Source organism: Myxine glutinosa, chromosome 11 (assembly GCF_964187855.1).
Source record: "Myxine glutinosa chromosome 11, kmMyxGlut1.1, whole genome shotgun sequence".
Classification (NCBI taxonomy): Eukaryota; Metazoa; Chordata; class Myxini; order Myxiniformes; family Myxinidae; genus Myxine; species Myxine glutinosa.
The window spans coordinates 68,086,770-68,103,642 of NC_136271.1; the positions used below are offsets into that span (position 1 = coordinate 68,086,770).

Genomic DNA, 16,873 nt, shown 5'->3' on the forward strand with positions numbered 1-16,873 from the left:
CGAGCCAATAGCAAATAGGATGAAACGGGCAGGCTGGAAACAAACCATTTACCTGCATGGGACAGGGTTCCAGCAGACCATGCCGAAGAAGGTTAGAGATATAGCGAGGAGTATAGTGGAGATCAGGGCGTGTTGGCGACCTTTGGACTCACTGGGGGCACCCTTGGATGCGGGCGTGTGCCGATCCTGATACAGGTAAGGAAAGAGAGAGACGGGGGAGGTAAATGTCAGTAGTAGAAGTGTAATGTAGAAGTGCTGGTGTAGGCTTAGAGGAAAGTGTCAGGTGCGAGTCAATAACTCCCCTTGAAAAGGACAAGGGCTGGTCATTAGTTGCTCATTCACACCGGTTGGCAGCTCTTTGTGAGTCTTAGGTAGATTAAGTAAGGGAGGAAATCAGAGGGACAGCAAGTGAAAGACGTGTATCTCAGCCTGGAGCTATCGCCCCATGCCAGGGACTTGCTGCCTGCTCGCCTTCGCTCACTTGGCTCAGTACAGCTTGCCTCCAGTGAGCTCTGTCTCGTCTTCAGCATGGACTCCCTGGCAGCTCTCTCCATATGGTCCCTGTGGTAGGCAGGTCGTCTCCAGTTAAAGGTGCAGCACAAGTCCCTCACGAGGTTAAACAGCGTCAAATGGCTCTCCGTTCTGGCCTTTTAAGCCACTTGTTCGGGATGGAGGTGGGTATCGATACATAGCAGGATTTCTCAAAAAGTTGTGGACGGATGATTTTGATTAAATGTGATTCTGTATTGTGATTTTCTGGTCTACTCTGTTCTGCTGAATTAAAACTTCTGAAGTTCTTGTGATTGACTGCGACGATAAAAAGGTCGACGAGAGTTTTTAGCAATGACAGCCCGGGACTGACGTCCGGCCATCATATCATAAGCCTTCCTGCTGGCTTCCTCGCTACGGCACATGTCCAGAGTACATTGTAGTGTGAGATCTCTCTCAGCCATAAGCTTACGACGCACCTCTGAATCAGATATGCCAGTGATGATCCGAATAACAAACTATTGTTCAACAGTCATGGTTGAGAGATCACAATTGGCAGCAATCTCCTTTAGTGCACAATAAAATGAGTCGAAGGGCTCTCCATCCCCTTGGTGCCGCTCATGAAAATCAACCAGATCGTGGATGATGTGCTGCTGTCCTCGTAGATGTGCTTCGATGCTGGCGAGAACATCCCTGACAGAAAGTATGTCCGATGTGATGGAGGTGTGTATCGACTGGACAGATTTCTGAGAAAAGTGAATGTGCAGTGCATTTCTGGGTAAAAGTTGGGAACCTCACTTTTTAACATAATTAGGCTATGCTGAATTCGATTGACGCAGTTCCCAAGTCGAATTTTGAGTTTCTGACCTTCTAATTAGCATAAACAAAATGGCCGCCAAATTGCCATTTTTGGACAATTTATTTGAACAAGCATTTATATATCATGTACATACATGCAACTCTTTTACTTTAACTTTACAACTTTTACCCCAAAATGCACCGAGAAGCTTATGCATGGCCTTTTTTCATAAATCCGTCTCATCTATATTATGGTTGGCGACATATTGAAAGAGACATTCAAACTGATATTGAAATTGGACACTATCAAATGGGAAATGGTTTTAATAAGACAATGTTTCATACAACCATTTATTCTAAAATTAAGTACACATGGCCATGAAGCACAAACATTCAGGAATGTCATACATGTAGTTTTGCCAAACTACATCAAATTCATACAAGGGGTCTGATCATCACTCTGTTTCTGACAGGCACACATTGATGTGCACCTGAACTCTGAATAGCGACATTTGCAGCGTCGAGTCTTGCATTGCTTCCGGCATGCACAACAAATCATCTCGAGGCAACTTTCTGGGATTGGACTCAGTGACATCAGAATAGGCTCTAGTCCTGAATCACCACGTTTCCATCCCATTTCCACAGGTGCAGGAAGGTCAGGTATGGCACAATGAGCATATCTCCATGCCATGGCTTGATAGTGTACTCGCATCAAATGGAAATGAAGAGCTTCACTTGTCGGTGACATTGCTTCTGGTTTACTGGTCTTGGAGAACAACATATGTCGTGCTGAATCAACAGAGGTTGTTCTGTGCACATTATATATTCTGCAGACGAACGCTTCTGCAGATTTGATTGTCTCCTCTGTGAAATTCACCAATGCCCAAGTTCTTCACCAGTTTATTCCAAACTCAAAACAACCCCTCAAAATTCGGCTTGGGAACTGGGTTAATCGAATTCAGCATACCATAATTATGTTAAAAAGTGAGGTTCCCAACTTTTACCCAAAATGCACTGCACATTCACATTTCTCAGAAATGCATCCAGTCGATGCCCACCTCCATCCCTCCTCTCCGAGGGGTGCGGGTGTTTCTGGTAATAATCAATTTCCTCAGAAGGAAATTCTATGCAGAAGCAGATGCTCCAACCATGAAGAAGTTGGTAAAACAATTAGCGCCCGAACGGGGACTTGAACCCTGGACCCTCAGATTAAAAGTCTGATGCTCTACCGACTGAGCTATCCGGGCTTCTCTTCTTCTGTTCTTTCTCCCTTCTCTTTCTTCTGTTCTGTATTGCGAAAGCAAATATTTAAATGCTTTTTAACCATTGATGTACGACGTGGGGACAGAGGATTTAAACGTCGATGATTTCTGTGAGGAAAGTAAGTATTGTTGTTTATTGGATGGAAACTGATGTTTATTGGATGAAGTTTGACCTTGAGTTGACCTTTGACCTTTTGACCTGAAAAATAGTTGGTTTCCCAATTCAGTGAAGCACTATGCAAATGCTGTTGAATGTTTAAGTCAATCGGATGAAAATTGATGATTTTGGAAAATTGACCTTGAGTTGACCTTTGACCTTATGACCTCAAAAATAGTTGGCTTCCCCATTTAGTGACTCAATATACAAATGCTGTTCAATTTTCAAGTCAATCGGATGAAAAATTGCGATTTTAGAAATTCGACCTCCAGATGACCATTGACCTCAAAATCAATAGGCTTCAATTGTGATGACCTCTACAACTTGAAGCTGATTCTGACGAAAATGAAATTTAGAATCTAATTTTAGAATTGTGACCTGTAGGCGAGTGACAAACAAACAAACAAACAGACAGACAAATAAAAAATCACTCATAGAGTGACACTTGGCAAAAGAGAACAAAGTAGAATGACACACAGCAGAGCATCCTGTTTTACGTCACAAATAATAGGTGGTTGAATTTTGTGACCGGATATGAAAATCGTCTTCAAATTTTAAGTTATTCCAATGAAAATTGACAATTTTAGAAATTTGGCCTTTGTTGACCTTTTGGCTTATGTTGACCTTTTGGCTGATGTTGACCTCAAAAATAGTTGGTGGTTGAATTCAGTTCGCTGATATGTAAAACCTATTCAAATTTCAAGTCAATCAGATGAAAATTGAGGATTTTAGAAGTTTGGGAAAAGTTGTTGACCTTGTTGACCTTTTGACCTCAGCACTGAATAGGATTTTGTCGGACCACGAACTCTAACATTTGCTGAAGTTTCGTGAAGATCGATTTTAAATTGTGAATTGTAGGCAACGATAAGTGAGCGGTCAAACAAACACACACACAAACACACAAATTGGAGTGATGAACAAACTTGTCAAAAATTTGTTTTTTTCCAAGTAACAAACGACAGACAGAATAACCCACAAAACCAACCAACACACTTGAAAAATCTTCGATTGTGCAAGTAATACGGAACAGAGGACACACGATGATGCATAGGGACTTTGTGGCCACGTTGGACAACCACCCTCAGACCCGTGGACACATTAAAACTACACGAAAAAGACAACACAGTGACATCCTTCGCAACACCCCCCTCCCCCCCCCCCCCCCCCCCCACCAAACAGCGCGTACTACAAAAACATCCACACCCACATTTCAATAAACACAATAAACAACCTGGGCCCAAAACCCACACCCATCGATGGCACAGAGAAATGACTCCCCAGGTCTGATGGTGTTCACCTTTTGCGCTTTCACTGTGCACACCACCCACGACTTTTACACGACAAACATAGACTCGACGACACCACTGACGACACCTGCAACCGCTACCAGGCCGCTCCCCACACAATAAAATAGATAATGGAAGTCTGTGCAGGCAAGACCACAACATCTTGGATGTGAGGGATCTCTGGGTCGCTCCTGTGAGATCGGCTATCTCCATATCTCCAACCAGAACAGACTGGGGCAACACAACAACAACTCAGCCTGTTCAACCTTGCGAGGTCGGAAAAACCAGAACCACTTTAGCAATTTTGGCGGCCATTTTGAAGCAAATGGCCGCCATGTTGAATTTTGAGGTGGCTAAACGACTGGATTTAAAGCGCATCTGTATAAGAATATCACTGTCATGTTTCATGCTTGAATGACCTTGAACAGTTTTTTTGTGTTAAGTAAGGGAAACATATGAAAATCTGTTAACTAAATTGTTACCAAAAAATTTCTTCACCAATATGTTTGTAAAGGTGTGTAATAACATGTGTTAAAATGTTGAAGGTCAACTCCCGTGGGAAACCCAGAAAAAAAGCTGTTGAATTCGGGTACCGAAAAATTATTTTCGAGAATTTTTTTTTTTAATCGGCCCTTAAGTAACTTATGAGGGGTCAAATAAGGGTTTTTCATGATTCTGAGTTGATTGTTAACATTTATATTTCACCACAGACACTCCTTTGTGGAAAAATAAGTGTGTCTTTGTACTAAAATACTAAATAAGTACTAAAATAAATTTAAGTGTCTTTGTGGAAGATGGGAGCCAGACACTCAGACCCAGTAGTGCCAGTGTTTGAGCAAAGGTTTGAAGAAACCTTCAAACGACTCGCAAAAGGAGGAAGAACACCTGCACTCTGGGTGGAGTACCACCACATGGTAGATGTGATCAAGGTCTTTATCAGAACCGAGCGACTTGCAGACCACAATGGGCATCTGTCCTGCATTGTTACCAAGATGCTTCACATCTTTGCCGCTGCAGGCCATCATCAGTATGCCAAGGGCGCACGGCTGTACTGTCAACTCATGAAGGAACTAGAAACTTTGCCTGCTTACAAAGACACCTTAGAACGTCTCACTGCCCACGGGAACCACGTTGTCCGTTACTCAAGTCATGAGTGGTCCGGCACATGGTGTGACATTTGCATTGAGCAGACATTAATGAAGGCAGCCAAGTCACAAGGTGGACTGAGCAGAGGAAGAATGAGAAACAGTTTTTCTGGCCACAAATGCTGGGTGCTCACCCTCAGTCACCTGTCTGATGTCAACCGGCGGATGGAGGAGGACGTCAGTAAACATGTTCCAGTCCACAGAGACCTTGCCAAGACACAGATGAAGCGAGATGCAGAGGCAGTTGAACTTGTCCTAAAATGGTTTGAGGAGATCAAGCCATTCGACAACGATAGAGACAAGGAGTTGCTCGTGTCTTTCTCAACAGGATTCACAAGCACTGGAGATGACGCAGTCAATGCTGAGAGAGCAGCTGAAGTTGGGATGGAGATGCAGATCAAGCTGGATGGACAGTCAGTGACGTCGACCATGGATGTCAAGTCAAAGATAAAAGCCCTGTCATCACTAAGAAAATTTCCCTTGGTCAACGAGAAAAAGATTCACCTTGACTCACTAAAGTTGTTCAACCGACTGATCATTTTCGCCCAGCGGGATATGACAGTTGAGACAAGCTTACAGTATGAGCTGACTCCCTTCCCATTGTCCCTGTTCAGCAACAAAGATCAGAAGATGAACAAGGCAAACAAGGCAGACTTTTCAAATACAAGCCTGAAGGCGTTAACTGATCCACTTGACTTGACTAACCAACCCTGCTGCACCCTCGTAATTGATGGCGGATGGCTTGTCTACATGGTGAAGTGGGAACAACGTCAGACCTGGCAGGAGATCGCCAACAGTTACCTGAGCTACGTGCAGTATCTGGGCCGCTGCTCCCAGAAGATCATTGTGGTCTTTGATGGCTACAGCAGATCACCAAAAGATCACGACCACATCCGGCGTACCAAGAATTCCTGCTGTAATCTCCAGATTCGACCGGATATGTCCAACTGGACCCCAAGAGCAAAGTTTCTGGACAACATTTACCATGGACGAGATACTACATTGGGTGAAATTCGGTACAACATGTTCTCAAGGAAGGCAGCGGCAGGAGTGATCAAACCAGAGACTCTACCTCCAACAGAGGGTGCAGCTGCACAACATTCACTCCGTGCCTACCTGCAGACCTGGGACTGGATCCTTCTACAGAGCATGTCTCTGAACCCCAGTGACTATGGATGGACAATAGGTGTGCATGGGTATGAGCCAGTTCCAACACTGGACCCCACGGCTCCTGAGGAGCTATTGCAGTTCACGAGCTGTAATTGTCATGGAGATTGCAGCAACCGGCGATGCAGCTGCAAGAAGAATGGGGTCATGTGCATCTCGGTCTGTGGAGTCTGTAATGGCATTACATGCAGAAACTGCAGTCATGATGTTGTTGAGTCTGAAGAAGACATAGACAATGACTGTTGAAACTTCTGACATTGTGAATGAGAAATAACTCTTGAGTATTATATATGTATGTGAAATAAAAGCTACTTTGTGTGTAAATGTAAAAGTGAAAATATAAATGTTAACAATCAACTCAGAATCATGAAAAACCCTTATTTGACCCCTCATAAGTTACTTAAGGGCCGATTAAAAAAAATAAAAATTCTCGAAAATATTTTTCGGTACCCGAATTCAACAGCTTTTTTTCTGGGTTTCCCACGGGAGTTGAACTTCAACATTTTAACACATGTTATTACACACCTTTACAAACATATTGGTGAAGAAATTTTTTGGTAACAATTTAGTTAACAGATTTGTGAAATATCTCATAAAATGCCCTTACTAGTTACCCGCCGAGCTACAGGCTGCGTACGAATAAATAAAAAAACAGGTTAGGGTGATTCATCAATGTGGCGTTCTTCGGATAGACGTTGAGGATCCCACTGTGTCCTTCACGAAGTACCAGAGTAGCTCATGGTGGTTGAGTATGCACTTTATTGTACAGACCTAAACTCTTCAGGAATCCACTAATTGAAGGTCCAGGAACAATATTTGGTTGGTAACACATTTGCCACTGACGGCGAAATAGCTGAAATGGCCATACCCCTTTTTGGGCCACGCCCCCTTTTTTGCCGTGACTGTATCTACAGAACCGTTGGACCTAGGAGGTTGCCCGACCACTCAAAATTTGCGCAATGGCCACATTATGGGGGGTCAGTAATACATTTTCATATCCAAAAGTCAATGGTTTTTAAGATAATTGCCAAAAACCGATTTCAACATGTTACGAACTACAATATTATTCGTAATTGTTCCTGTTCCTGTTCCTATTGTTCAATTACTTGATTCCTGAAGAGTCTAGACTAGACTAGAGTCTAGACTAGAGTCAAGACTAGAGTCTAGACTAGAATTTAGTCTAGAGTCTAGACTAGAGTCTAGACATGGCTAGAAATTCCGGTCATGGGTGTTTTGTCGTTGAGCCTGCATGCAGGCAGCGGTATCCCATAAAACAACATGGCGTCGCACCGAGAAGCAAGTAGAAAGCAAGATCTTACATGCAGACTTGAAGAAGTATTTCACCGAATGGAAAGAAACGGCCTGTAATGAGAATGTGAGGTACTGGAGCTTGTTTCTGGATGAGCTGTATCCTATCCTGAGAGATCTTACACACTCTATTCGGCAAGGCGATTGGCATCTTTTCGTTTCAGCTGTGCGGAGGTGCATGCCTTTGTTTTTCGGGTTTGGCCGGACAAACTATAGCAGATGGGGTACGCTGTTCCTTGAAGATTGCCTGGACCTACAAAGGAAGTTCCCGGGTATCTACAGATGCTTTACAGATGGTGGATGGGTGATGTACCACACTACCCGACAAGGCAGTGCAGTAGGATTTGACATGGCACTCGAGAAGTGTTACAATAAACCCGCCAAGGTTGCTGGAGGTATCATTGGGATGACCAGACAGAAAGAAGCAGTAGCCTTATGGAATCTCCTAAAGCATGAGAAAGATCTTCATGTGGCACAGCTGCTGGAATGGTGCAACTTGGGAGACAAAGATGACAGTGAGCTGAGCCTACACCATTAGTTCAATCCAAGTTCTACGAAGATTGGCCATGTTCGTGCAAAGACCCTTCTGGATTACATAAAATCCATCAACAATCCGTTCGACGCTGGAATCAGACTTCAGAACATCTCTACTGGAGCTGACATTCCCCAGGAGGTTGTCGACGGATTACTTGAATGCCTGGAAATTGGTGAGAAGAGTTATGAAGAGTTTGTTGAGACCAGATCTCAGGATAAGGAGAAGCACCTACATGATACAATCCCTACCAACCGCAAGACTGTTTTCGTGAAACGTACTTCTACTCCGTTCACAGCGAAGAAATCGATGGCGAAAAAGGATGCAGCGGAAACGGTTAGGTACATTGACTATGCTAGAGAAAGAGGGTACAGCATGCTAGAACTCCTGAAGTATGAATTGACCAGCACATCCCAGTTCCTCACCACTGAATGTAAAGATGGCATCAAATTGAAGAAGCCCGATAAAGCCTCCTTAGCCAGGGAACTTGTCAGTCGCCTTCCACAGGAGACGAGGAATGTAAAGAGTGACGATCAGATGACAATAGTGGACTTCATGGCACTTGTGCGTAAACTACCGATGAAAAAGATGGGCCTTCACACATTCGGGGAATTGGCTGAGAGTCTTTCCAACAGGATTCTTGCTACAGGCTCCGTGTCCACAAGAATAGACATTATTTTTGATGTTTATCAAAAATCATCAATCAAGCAAATGGAACGGGCACAGCGAAGTTCCTCAGAACAAATCACAATCACCATTGTGTCTGACAATCAGAAACTCCCTGTCGATCTTGATATGTTCTGGAGCTCAATGTTGAACAAAGTTCGGTTGCAGGAGTATGTCTTCAAGTGGATGCTGCAGAATGTCGAGTCGGACAAGGAGATCTTCTATGTAGGAGTATATGGGGGTGAATGCAGGAAACTGTTAGCTGGCACTGAAACACAGATCGCAGAGCTCTCAAGCAACCAAGAAGAAGCCGACGACAGAATCATGTTCCATATTAATGATGGTGTTGTGAAACACGGGGTTCAATCAGTCTTGGTCGACTCGCCTGACACAGATGTCTTTGTCAACCTCATCTTCCACTTCAACACAACCTGGCAACTACAAAAGCTGTACGTGAAGCTTGGTAACCGGAAAACAAAGAAAACTGTACCAGTCCACATGTTGGTTGATCAACTGGACAACGGTTTGGTGTCGTGTCTCCCAGCCATTCATGCTCTCAGCGGTTGCGACAGTACCAGCAAGGTGGGTCCAAAGCTGTCTGGCCTGAAAGCATCCATCGATCTCTCCCTACTGGAAGGGTTTGGTGTAGAAGAACTGTCACCACAGATAACAAGCAATGCTGAAAAGTTCCTTGTGTCTGGATTAAAGAAGACCGACTGTTCCACTTTCGATGAATATCGATGGGAGCAGTACCACAACTCCAAGAAAGAACTGGACTTCAACCAGCTTGTGTGCTGTTCATCAACGCTACGAGAACACATAAAGCGAGCATTTCTTCAGTGTAAGATGTGGTTGCAAGCCCCAACTCCTGCCGTCACCAAACCAGATCCACTCCAGTATGGGTATGAAGCAACGGACGTTGGCATAACACCAGTGATACTGCCAGTATCGTGCAGGCCCGATGACCTGCCTCCTCCATGCAAATGCCCAAGAGCATGTATGAGTACCAAAACGTGCACTTGCAGAGACAGGAACATTAAATGTGTCACGTTTTGTGGCTGTAGTAAAGGCGAAAAGTGTAGAAATCAAAATAAGTAAATTCCAAAATAGGATGATGCAAAAGGTATAAGTGTCATATAATGTTGTGGCCTTGGTGGTGTGGTAGAATTTCGTGTATGACTCACAGGACTCCAATGACCGGACACAGGTTACAAAAGGTCTAGTTTATTAAACTGTATTCACTTCATCCAATTACCAAAATGATACCGCATAATATAATGGATCAGGTTAACTCTTTTCGCTGGTCCTTCTCGTTCATCCGACACTCCCGTTCGGTCAGCGCTTCACGTAGCAAGTACTCGTTCATTCCATCGTTCCGTCGGGCAGGGCTTCTGAGGACAAGTCTACTTTACTCAACGTTTGCTCTCGTTATATCGCCAAACTGGACTTAATCTCCTCTCCGCTAATGTCCCGAGGTCATGCATCGCACCGAGTCCTGGCATCAGCTCGCTCCCCTCCTGCTGTGATTTCCATTTACACAGCAGGGGGGGGGTGCTCTAGCCTGGGGCCTTGACCAGGTGTTTCAAGAGATTACATTGTTCATACACATAAAATGTATCTGCTTTGTTACCAGGTTAATTAATAAGTTACCAGGGCCAATCAATATGTTACACTGAGTTACACTTCCACAATTCCCTCATCTTTTTGTTTTTGTTTATATTAACCATTAATCTAAACATCAATATAAGTAAACAATCAATCACTACTAGTAAACATCATTACAAGTATAAGTAAATAATCAATCACTTTGGTAATCAAATTCCCTTAGGCATACACCGTCATCCTGCAAGAATCACAAAACATTTCGTTGGTCATTGACTCCTTCCATATTGTTCAATCTATTGCATTTGCATCACAAATATATTTTCAAAACAACACTTCACCATCACCAAGATACAACAATTTCACTTCATTTTCAAGTTTTGTAAAGCATCTGCACCATCTGGCAAAAAACGTTTGCCTCCACACAAATGTTAACTTTGTTTGAAAGGAAGGGCTGATCACTTGTGTTTGAATCCAGGTATGAAACATTTTCTCCTAATGTCTTCATAGCTCCTGCACTACTTCGTGTAGGATTTCGCTGTTGTGGTAACACTGCGGAGTCATAGACTGACCCTTCTCTCCATGTAGCATTCTTGCCACTTTTTTGCTGTGAACCATAATGATTCCTTGAACAAGGCCTTCACCCAGTTGTAGTCGACTTGCCTCTTCCCTCATTGTGAGTGGGCAGCAAGTATTGGTGTGACGTTGATTGGCCAGCAAGATGTGGAACAGGGATGCCGGATGCATCCACACTGATGTTGGGACCATGGTGTTCAGGTCATTCATGGTCCTTACCAGGAGCAACCAGCAGAATCGTGCACAGCTGTTGTGACAAGGGCACAGCCGTTTTTTGCAGCTCCATGCTGGTTCCCCGGACGTTGGTGAAGTAATAACATATGTCCCCGCATTTCACAGAGGTTGCAGGTAAAATGTCGTTGTCCTGCAACTTCTGATGTGGTGAATGTTCGAAGTCTTCGAACAAGAGTAAGTGATCGCCTTTCTTTCATATGTTGCAGTGTGATCCAGGCAAATGGTCACATAAATTTCCTTGGTGAAGGTAAGCATTCATCTCCAAGTTACACGGGAGAATGTCTTCATCATTCTTTGAGAAAGAGGGTGTATGCCACGATTAACTTCATTTTTTTTTAGCCACAAATTTTCTTTCTTTCTTCTTCCCAATTCCGTTAGCAATCCCTCCAAAATGTGATCTCGTCTTATCCTTATGCTCAGTCATATCTGAATCTGCTTTCCGCACACACTGAATCAGATAGGGTACATCTTACCATGAAATCAGCATAATCATGTATATCTTCCGACAGTTTCACATTCAACAATTTGTTGTTTTTCCTTAACACAAAAAGTTATATTCATTTATATGCGTCACACAAATAATATTCAATCAGGTATGTATTTTATTACTAAACTAAGAATAGCATTGTATATGATTACAATCACAAACGGGAATACCTAATTCCCAACAACAATTTTCCCAAACCAACAAATTAAGCATAATGTATTATTACCATAATTCCTCTCCACTTTTTCTTTTCCCTCTTTTTTTTTTTTTTTTTTATTATATAACAGTGTGTCACTCGTGGTGATATGAGTTCATTGATATTGTAATTGACACAACTCATAACATTGTCGTTATGCCATTATCTTAATTCTACTGTTTATGTCGCCATAAAAGTCTTCCTTTTCTGGTTCCACATTTCTTTCCTCATTTGTCACTTCATGTGTTATCATCGTGTTGTTGGTTACCTTATTCAAACACACCGTCACTAAGGCTTTCAAGCAAGCCACCACTAAAACAATTGCCAATATAACTACTAAACCAACAAACAAGTCTGCTACTCCTTGTATATATTCATATCTATGACATAGTTATATGTCGATGACATTTAACATTATATACCAAACTAACAAGCTTCCTAAAAGGTAAATAAAGAAAATCCCTTAATATGTAACATAATCAGATTATTTGTCTTACCCTGATCCCCCTATCTCCCGGGGTTGAACTCAATCCCCTGATCATGAGTGTAGTTGTGATACATTTTTTCACTCATGCTGTATTAATATCAGCAGGTAATTGTATGTCATGTAGGCAAATAAATGTCACTATTCCAAGTAGGAATATCACATGTTGAAAATGTAATGTTTATCAATGCAAGGGGTGTTAAAATGTAATTCAAATGACTGTAAATCACGACTATCATTTATCTACCACTGAATGTTCTGCTGGGCTGCTAGGTGCAGCCTCATTTTCTGTGGGATCGTCCACCTTAGCCCCATGTGCTTGTTTGCAATGAGGGGCATGAATCCAACTTTCTATTTTGGGTCCATCTTTTTTTCTATTCTTATCAATCTCCTATGGTTTATCATTTCGTTCCAAGATACCGCAACCAAAGGTTTTAACCAAAGCTCTACCAAACTATTTCCAATTTGAACAAAAATGCCAGTGAAACAATGATTCGAAGGATTAACTTCAAGGGGTCAATAAATTTATTCTATAGCCAGATCTAATTTTCCCATCCAATAGTTTGCCTTGCCACATGTCATATTATAACACCTTAATAAACCTTCGAAAAAATGTTTCCCATCTCAACAAATTTCCTTTTTTACAAATAGCCATGTGTAACTTACGTATTTAACTACAATTTCCTCTCAATTTGTTTGGCCTAACTGGCCGCAAAAGTGGCTGCCAGCATGCAGTACCGTTTTTTATCTACCAAGGAAGTGTTCCACACAAGACCTCTACCAAAATGTTGTTTGTAAAAACAAATCTGGGATTTCTGATTACATGGATGCACACTCTCAGGACATTTTCAGGCTGCTGTTAACAATCCACTACGATGACTTAATTCCTTTACCCACAATCAAATAATTAGTACAAATTGAGGATATTATCCTTATCACATTCTTTTATAGATTCATTATGTTGGATCTAATTTTTTCCAATAATTTTCCACTGCTGTAAGGCGGAACAATAGCTCTCATAAGTCTTAGTAATATCGTACTTAATTTGCCCAGCAGAGAATAATTTATTTACTATCCTTTCTCATCTGTTAACCAGTGACTTTGTTTAAACTCCAGAACTGAAAACCCACAATAGTTCAAACCAGCAAAATTTTCTTTACTCTTTTCCCATATCATCTATGCCTAAAACACATCCATACATACAGCACAATTTATATGCTGATAAAATTCAAGTTTATATATATAAAATCCATGAGCAGAGTATTCTGGGAAGTCAGTGTAAGACCTCTCCCAAATTTGGATGTTTTTGTACTTCCTCATTTCCTTTTATGAAGCTCATATCCATAAATAGATGTTATTCTCATATACATTCTATCAAAAATGGAATCCCAAAATTACTCACAATTTTACTATTAATTAATGGCTGCTCATAACCCAGCACATCAAATTTTTTATATTCCATTTCCCTTGACAAAAGAGATAATGTTCATAATCAAATTATATTTCTATTTTATTTTACGGATTCTCTGGATATTCAATCCCATCCACATATCCCAATCCCATCCACATATAACTATCCATTTCCAGACAGGCACACTGTCGGTGTCAACAATCTTGTATGATTGATACACAAAAACACACACACACATGCATTATGCATATTTGTTTGCGTTGGAACCATTATTTACAGATCAGATGGGTGTCAATTTTATTTCAATTTCATAAAATTTGTCAATCAAATTCAAAATGCTTAGTAGACAAATAAACCAAAAGTCCATTCTTAGAAAACCCTTATGATGTCACATTGAAATTACCCTTTCTGCCTTCACAATAATCTATCCAAATTTTGACTACACACCCATTTGCATGTCAGTCGACCATTGACCTATCAATCGTGCGGAACAATAGTCCGAAATTCCCACCTGATCATCATGTGACTCTTGTTACTTGGTTTGCCAAAAATTGCAACGCAATTGTTCCAAACTTTGTAAATTTAAAATTGCTGTGCCCAAAATAGAAGATCCAATTTTGGCATTTGATCAATTAATTATTAATTTGTTAACAAGCAAAAAGAAAAAATGAATCATTCTTGCTCTGAAAACTTTTCAGACACAAGAATCATCGACAGTTATTCATGTTTGTCCAGTAATCGAATCTGTTGAGGCCAATCATCATTTGGGATTTGCAGCAATGAAGGCCTAATCATTGTCTGAGGTATCGGTCAGCACTGGTACCCTTGATCTTGGTTTACCCTATTAACTTGTCTTCCTTTTGGTATACGGACATCCTCTTTTCCAATGTCCCATCCGTCCACATTTGAAACACCGGTTTCTGTCGTTGTCTGATCTGTGCACCTGTGCACTTGTATTGCTGGGCTGCATCTCTACATCCCTGAGTTGCCACTGCAATCTCTCGTTATCTCCTGAAACACGAAAAAATTCTCTGTACCGTCCTTTTTGGGGAGACAACTGGAAATCTGATGGGACAACTGTCACTTTCGTTCCTAATTTCGAGGGCAGTTGTGCATTTGTCTCCTCCACTGTATCCTGTATCCTTTTTATTTTAAGTTCTAGATCCGTTATCCGTTCTTGCTGTTCCCGTTGTCTGGATTCACCATCCCAAAGATGGAATGCAAGCCAGTCTACCGTTAGATTCTGTCTCTTCCTGGCTTTCAATCTTTGTTCCAATCTTTCCAATCGACTTCGCTCGAATGTACCATCTCTTGGAAACTCCTCATCATGTCCCTTTGTCCACAAATACCAATTCTCGACCTGCCTTATAGCTTCGGCACCATAACGGTCGTACATATGATGTGTACAAGTACCTTTTTGTGGAATTTCTGGTTGTCCTTGTGTATTCTTGCAGGCTCCATTTCCCATTCTGCCTTTTATCAAAGTAGCGTTGGATGTGTTGTAGCTTGTTCCAGGTTCCTCTAAAGCTTCACTCGTACCTCCAGGAAGGATCTCTCCACCTGTTCACACGGTGATTTCCAGAGAATCTCCCTCAGCTGTGGCTTTTGCACAATCCAATCTCACAGATCAGTATTTGCAGATGAGCCGGAGGGTCAGTATGAAATGGGTGAATCCTCAGGTGTCCGCTCTGTTTGACGGGGAAATCACACAATGGTAACCGCACATATATATCTGTATATAAACTCACCACCTTGCTCAATTTTCCCAGGTTGTCTCCACATTGATAATATCTCGCAAATATATCAAAGCTTCTTTCTTGAGACTGCATTTTCATCAATCAAACAATCAATATATTCAATTCAATTTATTCAGTTCAATTTATGCAATTAAATTCAATCAATTAGATTCAATCAATTAACAATTCAATCAATTATTCAATTTCAATTAATTCATCAATATTCATCAATAAATCAAATTAATCATTTTGGATGTCTCCTTGCATAAGCCCTTTCCCCAATGATGTCAGGACAGGTCCATCCATTGACTGAGATCGAATTTCATCGGTCGTCACCTCAGATTCGTACCTCATGTCAATTGATGAATCACCGTCCTGTCCTAGGGTCATATCTGACATATTTTCCCATTTTGCCTGGTCTCCACAAATTTTCTTTGCAACCACTAAAGGCAACTCATCCTTCATTCGTGAGACAGCCAAAATGGATGGCAGATATTAAAGTTCTTTGGGAAAAATATCTCATCATTTTCCTTTTAATAGTACCCAAAATCTCTTGGCAATTTAAATTTCGTAAAACTCCTGAAATAAGACTGTAAATTCCTTCAATCATGCTAAATTTTGAAGCTCCATCGCTTGTAACACCCAATTTATCCCATAGGGCTTGAAAGTTCTTTCCCAAGTTCATGCAATCATTCTGCATTTGAACCCTATGATATCATTCATAATAATCATCATGATTTTATAGTCATGGTCATATCATAATCATCTATTTAAAACGAACATTTCCTTTATCACCACAGTTATGTGGTATAATCAACAATAGAATAAAACTGTACATAGCAACAGGCTACCTCATGGCCACTTAGTATACCTATTGACAATAAGTCATAACAGTATCGAATAATCATTGAACAATTCAAAAATCGCTTCCACTGCTCCAGCCGCAGCATTCGTCATTTTGTCTGCTCATCCGCATGACCAAAACGAAATAAAAGGAGCTCAACCATTACACAGCGCTTTTAATGGCGCATGCCATAGAAACTCAACGCAATTTCGACTCGGCCAGAAAACGAGCAAATTTTGCAGGATGTTAACTGGAATTAGTCGTGAAAATATATCCAAAATACACAAAAATACACACCCACAAAAATAAACAACAAACCCAAACAAACCCAAGGTCGACCCTCTTACACAGTAAATTACATCATTTCAGCATCGTATTGATTGCTGAAATATTCCAGGGTTTATACATACCTTAAAAGAGGTATGCGTGGTGTTGCCCCCTCCCACGTTTATTCCAGGGTTTATACACACCTTAAAAGAGGTATGCGTGGTGT

The 16,873-nt window shown here is 41.4% G+C and overlaps 1 non-coding gene across 1 annotated transcript; it reads right to left on the reverse strand.

Moving 5' to 3' along the window:
- Nucleotides 1–2,461: 2,461 nt before the first annotated feature.
- Nucleotides 2,462–2,534, reverse strand: TRNAK-UUU (transfer RNA lysine (anticodon UUU)). Its single transcript has one exon. It is a non-coding gene; the product is annotated as a tRNA-Lys (tRNA).
- Between the last annotated feature and the right edge of the window lie 14,339 nt (nucleotides 2,535–16,873).